Source organism: Athene noctua, chromosome 3 (assembly GCF_965140245.1).
Source record: "Athene noctua chromosome 3, bAthNoc1.hap1.1, whole genome shotgun sequence".
Classification (NCBI taxonomy): Eukaryota; Metazoa; Chordata; class Aves; order Strigiformes; family Strigidae; genus Athene; species Athene noctua.
The window spans coordinates 7,148,832-7,157,919 of record NC_134039.1 but is presented as its reverse complement, the minus strand read 5'-3'; positions in this window follow the sequence as shown (position 1 = coordinate 7,157,919).

Below are 9,088 nucleotides of genomic sequence, written 5' to 3'. Positions count from 1 at the left end.
TTTTTTTTTTATTGGCTGTTATTATTATTGCCCTCTGGTGGCTATTTTGTTATTTAGCAGCTAGCGGTCAGAGACCAAGCATGGGTTCTGCACCATGGGCCTGGGCACAAGGGGAAAAAGAGGCCACCACCTCATAGCTGTGGTTGCATACAGGCTTCAGGTCCCTCGGTGTGTTAGTATCTGTTCTGCCCTTACACAGGAAAGTCACAGTTTTAACTGGGAAGCCACTGAACACAGCATTTGGGATTCAAGTATCTTCCTGATGAGCATCTATCCTCCAGATGAGTCTCTTTCCATAATGCTAGACAGGTAAATTGAAAACTACTTTGCTTCTACTCTAAATTTTCCAATTCACAGATTTACCAAGATTTTTGCAAACATAAAAGCTGAGCCTTGGCATCAAAGGCAGTGCCACACAGAATGCCTTAAAGATCCTAGACATGGACCTGTTGGAGCAGGTCCAGAGGAGGGCCACAAAAATGATTGGAGGGCTGGAGCACCTCTCCGGTGAGGAAAGGCTGGCAGAGTTGGGTTGTTCAGCCTGGAGAAGAGAAGGCTCTGGGGAGACCTTATTGCAGCCTTTCAGTAATTAAAGGGGGCTTATAAGGAAGATGGGGACAGACTTTTTAGTAGGGGCTGCTGCTATAGGACAAGGGCTAATGTTTTTAAACTTAAAAGAGGGTAGATTCAGACTAGATATAAAGAAGAAATTCTTTATGATGAGGGTGGTAAAACACAGTCACAGGTCGCTCAGAGAGGTGGTAGGTGCCTCATCCCTGGAAACAGTCAACCTGATCTAGTTGATCCCTGCTCATTGCGGGGGGCTTGGACTAGAAGACCTTTAAAGGTCCCTTCTAACCCAAATTATTTTATGATTCTGTGGTTCTATGACATAAGATGACAAAGCTCACTGAACACCCCTGTTATTCCTCGTGACACCTGTGGCAGGAAATACCATTTAGCAGCATGGAGCACCTTGAGTAGGAAAGCAGCAGCCTTTTCCAAAATATTGAAGACAGCAATTTTAAATCATGTTAATAAATCCCTTTTCCCCGCATTACAAATAGTGCTGTGGGATCATAAGTGACCACAAGTGATACAGTCTCCAGTTCATTGACTACCAGAGATGCTCTTTGCAGGACCAGGAGCCCTGGTGAAGATGCTGGTGCTCTGACTGCCAGGGGGCAGTGTGCCACCTGCAGAAACGATAACTCGGGGGAAAAAGAAATACAGAAGGAAAAAAAACCCAAACCACAGGAGGGGTCACTCACACTTAGAAACAAGCATATTGTTAAGAAATTTACTGAACAGAGTAACCTCACCAGCAAAATCTAGAGCATGATACAAATGCTATAGCCACTTCTCCATCAACTACCGAGCTAGCACAGTTTTTCTAGACAAGCAGCAAGTGCTATACTAGTTTCACAAAAAAATGTAGCCAGAGTTTTCCTCAAAGGAAAAAAATAGGCTTTCAATTCAGTAAAAAAAACCCCTTTCAGATAAGTTGCTTACTTTCCTTGGAACATGCAAATGGGCACATCAGAGAAGTGATGGCTGAAAACACTTTGATTTTTGGAAGTTTTCACCCGTTTCTTTTTTAGATCAAGAAAGTTTATATCAGAAAACATCACATTTTATTTAATAGGTTCTTATTTTCTGTGTTGTAAGGGAAGAAAAAAAAATCTTCCTAGTTTATATTATATGAGACATCTTAGTGTTAATATATTTTTCTCTCTCTGTAAAGTGAATCTACTGGGAAATAACAGGTTGGCACAGCCTGAGACCAAAGGGCCAGCCTGTACATTACCTGCATAAACATCGCCTGACATTTATGCTGCTATAAGGAAGGTAGGAAGCAGGTTCAGGCTTGCCTAGTGTATTTAATCTAAGCCTCCAGTCCAGCCTCTATGATTTTCTGTGCAGTATCCCAGTGCTGACCCCAGGAGTGGGAGAAGGGGTTGGGATGCATTGTTGAAATGTCACTGGGACCTGAGGACATAATTACCTCCTGATCCTTTTCCCCTTGTTGAAAATTGGTGTCACATGGAGGAGACCACAGCATGTACATCACAGGGTCTCCAGCATCTCTGGAAAGCCTGTCTTCTAGGAACCACAATAAGAAGCCATAGCAAAGGTGAGAGCTAGGCCCAGTTTCTCAAGCTGGGCCCAGTTTCTCACAGGTCAGGAAAATGCTGCACAAGCAAAAGGATTGCCTGACTCCGTTGTATGCCAGATAAACTCAGCCTTGCAGAAGACCAAGCCAGCAGGCTGTCCAAGGGTGCCTCCAGGGCCCGGTTTTGTTTAAACCAGCCTGGTCCAGGACAGAGCCACATGAGATCAGGCACCGTGACCCTGTCACTGAGCTGTGGGCCTGCCCGCCCGAGCGCCCCACGGCCTAGGGAGCCCGCCCAGGCCAGGCCTCTGCCCCTGCCTGGCCACAGCAGGAGAGCTGCTGGCCACAGGACCCTCCAGCTTCCCCCACATTGCCCCTGAGGGTGAGCTTGGGCCTTCCCAAGCCTCGAGGCAAGGACCATGGACCTGCCCTCCAGCCACGCGGGAACTCGGCCCTACAAGTCCTCCCAGGGGATGGGCTTTTCCCTGGGCTCTGGCACCCCCGCAGCACCAAACCCTTAAGCTTGGCCTTAACTGGACCTAATGACTCTGACCAGACTCACCTAGGACGTCCTGGCCGAGATACATCATCATAACTCTGGAGATGAACAACATGTTTGTCTGGAAACTGGCAATATTAAGGAGAGGTTAGCATGGATTTTCACAATTCTGTACAATCTTACTGAATCTGGAACTGGAAGAGAAAATAATCTCCAGGAAAAGCTTCACACTGGGTTTCTGTGAAAAAACATCTGGAGAGGCAGCAGGGAACAGTTTACAGCATGCTGGACCAGCACTTGGGAGTCCCAGGCTTAGTTCTCAGCTGTGCCACAGGATTCCTGTGTGAGTGTGGAGGACGCACTGAAGTTCTCTGCACTGTCTCCTGTACGCAGGGAACGCTGCAAAACTGATGATGTAGAAAATTGTTAGCCGTACGTGCTGGATTGGAACAGTCCTGGTAAATGGGGACTGGATAAATACCTCAGCAATGTATTTTCTGCATCCTAATAATAATGACTTCCATGTTATCCTTCGTGTAGAGAAACTGCAGCCACATTTGTCTCCTCATCTTTTCCAGGCTGAACAAACCCTGCTTCAAGAGCCTCTCCTTGATATCATGTGCTCCAGCGCGCACACCTCTTAGGGACCTTTCTCGGGACTTGTTCCATCTTGTTAACGTCTCTCTTGCAACGTGGAGCTCAAAACTAGACACAGTGTCAGATGTGGCCTCACAAATGGGAAATAAACACTTCCTTCGATCTGTTGGCTGTGCTTCTGCTAATGCAACCCAATATGCCATTGGGTTTTTAATGGTTGCGTTGATAGTCTTTCTTACACTAAGGAGTTTCAGAGGGCAAGGAGTGGCAAAGGCAGAGTCTATAAACCGGGGATTCCCCCTCCAGCCTCTCAAGGGAACTGCCAGACATTCATTTAAGAGAGTTTTGTGTAAGAGCATGACAATGGGGTGAGGCTGTTGTCTGGATTTCATTAAGTGATTTGCAAACAAATTAAAATGTTGTGAAACAATCCGGTCCCTATGGAGCTTAGCAATGCTCAGTTCCATTCCCACTGTTGCTAAGGAAAGCAGAGGATATTCAGCATCTTTGACAGACATTTGCAGGCCCTGATCTAAAGGTGTCTCAGTGACTTTAGAGTGCTGGTCAGTATTGGCTGTGTAATTTAAGTTATGTTCATAAAATGAAATAAACAACCCCAAATCTCTTTTGCATTCTCCGTTTTCTTAGTTTCACTTTTGGTGTTTACTGAAGCTACCCTGTCTGCATCAGTTTAAGCAATGGAGGACAGAATTAGGTCCCAGGTATGTAACTACAGATCTTTGTTTCTTGGTAAAATGACACCACTGCAAGCTCTTGTGCCCCAGGTTTGAAATCACAAATGACTCAGCAGAAGCTAAGAGGACATTTGGTTTCCTTGTCAGAATTTAAGAGTGAAGGAAGAAGAAAGAATCTCTTCCAGCTGTTGGGTAACTGAGGGGGAGACTGACGCTAAAACAAACAATGTGGGAATCTCTAGGTTTAATATATATAATGCAAACTGGAATTAGAGTTAACTGCAGTGACCAATCCTGGCTAATGAAATAGCTGTCACTGGAAAAAAATCCTAAAACCAAACAACCAAGCATGCAGCTACAAGCGGAGATTTCTTTTTTCTCTCCAGCCAAGCTCTGCATCCAGCTCAACCCAAAAGCATGTTTGTTTTGGAAGCCATAGTCTGCTGAAAAGTGTTTGGCTAAAATCCAAGGGGCCAATAAGTCCAGATGAGCTGAACAAGCTGTGTCCTTGGATCATGAGATGTGAGCATATTATTCAATCCTGGATTGCATGCATGCATATTATTGTTGGGTTATTTTTTGTTACAGGGTGTGGACCAAAATGCCTTGATCAGGACTAAATTTCTGTCCCCTAAGTTAACCGTTTACAATTCACAATTTTACTGTGTGCTTTTGATTTCATGGACCAGAGCTTGCAGCACTAGAATGTCTCCTCCAAGGACAATGCAACCCTACCAACTTACGTCAAATGATTAGCAATAATGTATAAACCAACAGAGATGTTGAGATAAACCAACAGAGATGCAATTCTAATTGTTTCAGGACTGTCTGGAGAAGAGCTTTTTTTTTTTTTTCTTAAATATTGGTTATGAGAACTGATCCATACTGAGTCATTCCAGGTGATCAGAGCCCGTTTTTTTTCCTGGGGTTACTGTGTGACCTGGGCCCAGGGCTCACTGCACTAACAACAATCTTCCAGTTTATTGAAGAGGCAATAGATCTGCTGTAAAAACGTAAGGAAGGTAGTTATGATAACCAGCATGGGTGTCATTCAGTGAGATTATCATCTTTTTCAATTGCACTTTAACTACCTTGGTTATCCAGTGAGAGACAAGCCAGTTTACGTTTACCACAGGGCCAAAACAAAAACAGTTACTGCAAAATAGTGGACACGTGACAAATCCTTACCCTACCTTGACTCTTGGAAATGCTTCCATGCAGCCAGGCCTTCAGATCTCAGGCTAAGCTGATGGGAACAGCAAGTAATACAAGTGACCTCTTTGACTCTAACCTCATGATCTTGCCTAGTTTAATCCACAGTCCCTTAGTGAAAATATGTTAAGTACTTCTGCACTTTAATATAACCATGTACCTAACCCTATGCAAGAGCACTAAATCCCAGTGCTAGGCTAACAACAATGTTGGGAAATAGGAAACTTTACATAAAACTTTTACACAAAACAGTTTTCCCAAAATAAAACAGTCAGTCAGACTTCTTTTAGCCACCTTGCACTGTAATCCAATAGGAGATGGATGCATGAACTGATTTTCTTGTTGAGGTTGCATATCTGGATCCTCAGTGTTGTTAAGGACCTAGAAGCAAGCACCTGGGTAGGCAGGTCAGCAGAACTGGGTATGCCAGTGATGGACAAACTGTAGCGCAGTGCAGATTTCAGAATCTAGACAGATAAACTGCAGCCCTTCCATGCCAGCTCACCAGAAACCAGCATTTTGCAAAGGCAATGATGAGAGCAATAGAGCATGTGGTAAAGGGAAGGGAACGTGTATATGGTGAATGTATGGGTGCCACTTTCAGTAAAGCCTGAGCAAATCTGTAGACATTTTGTTGCAGATTTTAAAGAGAAACTTGCAGATTTCAAAAAAAAGACAGGATAATATCAAATAGGATTACTTTCTACACCTCTATAACAATCAACACACAGGTCTACAAGCCACTTGGGTGACTGCGAAATTTGTTCTGTATGAAATTTCTTATGTATGTTTGTGTTCTGTACAACCTCAGTTTATGCTGAGCTGGTCATCAGCTGTCATGAATGTGTTAACTTGAATTCATTTCCATTCTTTTCCCAGAAGGGGAGACTGAAAGATGAATGAACCATGGAGCAAGAGGTATTGAAGTGACACCAGTGTCAAAGAGACATAATAATATTCAGGCTAGGCAGGTAGGCTAGCCAGCCTCTGGCATGTGATTCCATAGCCATTAGGGCTATGGAAAGGATAATAAAGATCTTTTTAATTTAAAAAGGAAAAAAAAAAAAAGGGTTAGGTTGCTTTTCTAAGGGGTTTTTTAAATGTCAGCCAGCAAATCTTTGGTTTTGGAAAACTGAGCAGTTTGATGAGAGTCCAAAACTTCAATAAAGATGACAAAACCATCCTGCTTGTCTTCTTTGAAAGAGAATGCATTTCCCAACCAGCCCTGGCATGACATCAGCTTGTGCCAGCTGTGAAAATGGCCAAAGATCAGTAGGGCCCAGGTGCAGGATCAGTGTCCCAGCAGCTGATGAACCTGTGCATCCAGGGTGAAATGTGTCACTCAAGTTCCTCCTTGCCAACAGCATGGCAGCCTGAGAAAGCAAGGTGAACTGTTGTGTCTGTAACACACAAAGAAATACTGTAGCTGTAAATCTACCTGAAAAGCTATTCTGTGATGAAAAACCTGGAATCAGGGTCAGAGTTCAAGGTGTATCTTTTCCAGATTTCCATTCAATCTAATAAATCCTTGTCTATGCGCTCCAGGTGCCCCCACCACAGAAATACTTCAACAAAAGACCCCAGCTTCCTAGCAAAGTCGAGCCAACACGATTTTAGGTTAAAAAATGTTACTTATCTTACCAAGACCTTTACAAAATTTGATCTCCATGTTGCTTTAAAGGAGTCCAGAATCACGTATTAGTCCTGCAGTAGCTTAGGAAATCTTTCTACTTTCCTTGCGTTAGAAGTACTGGGTACAAGAACAATGCTTCATTCAGTCATAGTCTTCTTCATTTACTGTTTAGGTTTTCAGGTTAAAGCATTACTCTTACCATTTAGAGAACAAATGTTTCTTGAATCAAGTTTTAGTTTCAAAGAGATCCCACTAAAATACAAGCCTCATAGCTAAAGAGCAAAACATGCAATTGTACTGAAGCAATTCTAATGATCTCAGTCACGTGCTATGTTATTACTGTCCCAAAGCAAAAGGACCCTTGGCTGATGATGAGGTTGTTTTTGGACAGTTTCACTGCATCCTCCCTCCCTCTTTGCATTTTCCAGTCTTCATTTCTTCAACCTAAGCCATTTTAGCTTTTCTCCCAGGAGACAGAATCGAGTGAAACATGTGAACCTAAGAGACTGAAGTTTAAAACCAGTTTAGAACAAAGTTAATTATCTATTCTCATCTTCTGTCTAACAAAGGGAAATTATCCTATTTGTTTATTGGAAACTGTCAGTGAATGAAGTGGTTCATGTTATCATACTCAACATCACAGAAATCAAAGACTTAGGTGGGAAAAAGCCCCTGGAGGTTTCTGTTCCAAATTGAGATAACAGGAGTGCCAACTCTAAAGCTAGATCAGCTTGTTCAGGACCTTGCCCATTCAAGTTTTGACTATTTCCAAGGCCACGGGCTACAGACACTCTGGGCATCTGCTTGATCACTTTCAGGGTAAAAATCTTTAACTTCTCTCCAACCAAAACTTCCTTTGTTGCAACTTGAGACCATAGCATATTTTACTCTAAATTACTGATACTTACTCTCAGTCTTAATGAATTTTAATGTACAGGTTTTGTACAGAAAATGTACATTACAGAGGGCTATTAGAGCAGACTTTGAAACAAAGCACTATCCATGGAGATGGCTGGGAACCAATTCACTCATATTTTTCCTTTTCTTTTTCTAAAATAAAAAGTATGTTGTATGTTCTGCTCCTGCTTTATTAGTTTTAATTCTGCCTTTTTTCAGTGCCATTTATTAACTTAATGTCACTCTGTTTGGTTTGCAAACACTACTCAGGAATACTTTATAGTTGCATTTCACATCTATTTGTCAGAATCTTTTGTAATATCAGTGTATCTTTTAAATCTTGCAAGGTTGTTCTTTGTTTCTTTAGATCTGAAACCAAACCAATGCTAGAGAGGTTCATTTTTAAGATGGCATCTCTTCTTCAGAAAAAAATTCAGAACTTGCGTAATCACTCAAACACAAGTGCAAATCTGTGGAAGTAGACTGGTGAGATTACACTGCCTGGACATCTTCACTTATGTCTAGATCAAATATCATTGCTGTGAAGTTGAAAACTTAAGGGTTGTGGATAGCATACTGTACTATTCCTCCCAAAAGCAGATTTAGAAACATAAAATAAAAAAACAGTCATTAAAAAAAAAAAAAAGCGTCTTTTAAAACTTCTGCTTCTGCTTATAAGGCTGTCATCTCCACCCCTCCTAGCCACCTGTGTAAGGGCATGTATTTCTCAAAAGTAAACTCATGTTGCAGCTGAGAAACTAAATGTCCTTCGAAGACTGCAAGTAGTTTGCCATGCTAGCAAACTGCGTTTTACAACATCGGACTCCAGCCTAAGTGCCACCGACACCTATAGGTCTTTACAAGAGACAAGGAGTTCACACATCTGAAGAAGTATCTACAAAGCCGAATTCTCTACTTGGTGTGTGTTGATGTGCAGGAGAAAAAACGATTTTCTTGATCTGTTCAATAGCAACACCATTTCAGTAGTATTTGGCTGTGATGGTCTAGATTCAATATAACCTCTATAATCAAACATCAAACATAAGAGCATCAAGAATTTTGAATCCTGAGCATCCAAATGCTTCTGTTTCAAGTCTGAAAAGCAGCACAGGAAAAAAAAAAAAAAGGGTTCACCAAGGGCACATTTCTATTTACACTGACTGTGTTTCCAGTGCTAAGAACAGCTGAACAGAAGTGAAAGTCAACAGAGCCGCTGTGGGCAAAATGCTTCACAAACAGCAGAGAGACGGCCTTTAAACCAGAGTGTAACCAAGAGGAGTCTTTCCGAGGCTCCTTTTTATCTTTTTGATGCCTTCTCCTGCAGATGAAAGGGAAGATATTATAGTTATCTTATTGTTATTTTGTTTGCTGGGTTTTTTTAAAAAACAAGGAATATCATCTGGATTCTTCGCCTGCCCGCTGTTACTGCCTACTGAGACGCT